Here is a 2655-nt window from a genome sequence, read left to right as displayed (position 1 = left end):
CTTCTTCAATGTCTTTTGGAAGTGGGCGCGACAACAGTGGTGGGAAGTAACCCGGTACAAATACTTGAGTAGATTTTTAAGGGGCAACCACACACACACACACACACACACACACACACACACACACACACACACACACACACACACACACACACACACTTCCTCATTAAAAGTTGTGCCTTCAAAATAAAAGCACACAAGTCGAACGGCTTCACCACATTTTCTTTGGCCCTGTGGAAGCTTCTTTAGCAGTCGCCCTCGAACTATGTGATGCCTGTTTATTGACGGCGACGGTCACAAAACTCACTTCGCGGCCCAAAAAAGTGTGGTGCAACTGTGTTATTATAATAGGAGGTTTTGTTTGGAAGATCGGACTTTTGACAGGATGCATGATGCCGATATTGCAACAGACAGAGAAGTTGGTTGCCCTTAAGTTTAAATCTTTTGAGACAATTATTTAAGAAATGTTTGGTATTTATAGATGTTTTAGGTTTATAGATGCCATTTTGTCACAAAAATGGTTTGCCGGGTTGTCTTTGAGTCATCTAGCGAAACATTCAGGCTCGCCTCCAAGGTTGTTTTTAATTGGCCAATCAAATTTCATGCTCTGTGTTGCCATGGCAATGTAATCTGCCCACGGCTTGCCCACTTGAACTCATTTAGTATTGGGAGTGTTTCTTTATTGAATTCCAATTACAAATTCCTCCTCGCGCTGCCTCTTGATGACATCATCCTTCTTCCATCTACTGATTGGTTGGCAAGAGCAAACTTGTTCCACACCTGGAAAACACATCTGCAGCAATTTGCACACATGACTACTTTTCATAACCAGCATCTCTCGGTGATTATGACGTATTTTATTATTGTTATTTTGACTCGTATATGAAAAGCGAGGTGATATTCGGAAGTGGGAGCCGCCAAAAAACCCCCACAACCGCTCAAACCTGCCAGCCTCTCATTGTCCCCTTTTTGCACGTTTCGTGTAGCGCTTCACGTCGCTGAGCTCATTTTCATGACAAAGCTCGTTTGAACGTGGCCGTCGGGGCCCGGCGCGCCAGGCCTTGTTTTGATGCTTTGCCGGGACGCCGCGTGACACATGACGAGCCGCGCGGGCCTTCGGGAGGGGCCGGCGGCTTCTTGCCCCGGACGCCCCTCGCGTACAACAACAACATCAGCTGCCCGAGCGACACGCCGCCCCTGGTAGCCCGCCGCCTCGTTCTAACCTGCCGCACACCAAAACAACAAATCAAAGCCATCTGACACACACACACACACACACACACACACACACACACACACACACACACACACACACCACACACAGACCCTAGCTGCTGGCTGTGTGAGTGTGAGTGTGTGTGGTGGTGGTGGTGGAGGCTTCCTTTAAAGGAAGCAGTGGGACACAGCTGTTAGTTGGGGGCATGGAAGGTGTCAATGTGTGTGTGTGTGTGTGTGTGCGTGTGCGTATTTGTGCGGGAGTACATCTGTGTGGGTGTGCTTAAAATGTGTTTTTGTTTTTGCATGTGTGCCTGTGTGTGTAAAGGCATTTGTCCACAGGTCTTTGTCTCAACTCGACTGTATTTCTCGAGCACTTGAAAACAACCACCGTTGTCTACAAAGTGAACTACATGGAGCAAAAATCATTCACGGCATAAAAACAATGAATTAATAGTAAAGACAATAAAAGGCACAAAAACAGTCCAACTAGTAGGGCCAGGCCATTTCAAGATTGGAAAACAAATGATAGGATCTTTAAAAAGAACTCTCAAATGTAGCCAGTGACGGGATGCCAGAGTCGGAGTGATGCGCTCCCTCTTACGAGTAGCAGTTAAAAGGCGAGCGGCAGCATTCTGGCGCAACTGGAGACGCTTCATGGAGGATTGGCTGACTCCAGGGCTGAATGACAGTTTCATTGTGCTGTTGAGAAAGCAGAGGCGTCATTTTAGCCAGCTGCCGAAGATGAAAGAAGCTCGATTTGACAACGGCACCAGTCCAGCTTCTTTCATCCTCGGTTTGTAAATGTAGGTTTGGATGTAAAATGTGTTTCGTTTTTTTTTGTGTGTGTATGTGTGTGTGTGCCCGTGTGCGTGTGTGTGTGTGTGTGTGTGTGTGTGTGTGTGTGTGTGTGCACATACAGTGTGTAATGTGCATCCAAATCTGGTCCTGGAGGGCCGGGATCCTGTATGTTTTTAATGTTCCCCTCCGGTAGGAGCTGGATAACGATCCTGATGATTTGAATCAAATGTGTTGGAGGAAGAAAATGCAAAACATGCAGGATAGTGGCCCTCGAAGACCACATCTTCTGTGCTGTTGGTGTGTGTATCAGATGTGTGTGCATGTGTGTTTTTTTAATGTGTTTGTGTAGTGCAAATGTGTTTTTTTTTTTTTTGTTCGTCTACAAAGGCATCTCTGCATGTGTGCATGAGCGTGCACATTTGTTTGTGTGCGTGCCTAAATATTTTGCTCAAACGTGTATGTTGATGCAAAATGTGTTTATGTGAATGTGTGTCTGCAATTTGTGTTTCTGTTCAAGTGCGTGTGTGTCCTTGTGTTGGTTTGTGTTCATGCGTGGCCTCGCAGCTTCCCTGCGCTGGGCCGGTCTCGTCCTTCCACCAGCACTTCAGCAAGTTTGATCAGAAAGAGAGCAGGGGCGGG

Source organism: Hippocampus comes, unplaced genomic scaffold (assembly GCF_001891065.2).
Source record: "Hippocampus comes isolate QL1 unplaced genomic scaffold, H_comes_QL1_v1.1 scaffold128, whole genome shotgun sequence".
Lineage (NCBI taxonomy): Eukaryota > Metazoa > Chordata > Actinopteri > Syngnathiformes > Syngnathidae > Hippocampus > Hippocampus comes.
The sequence above is the reverse complement of the archived record's forward strand: the minus strand, read 5'-3'. Positions refer to the sequence as shown.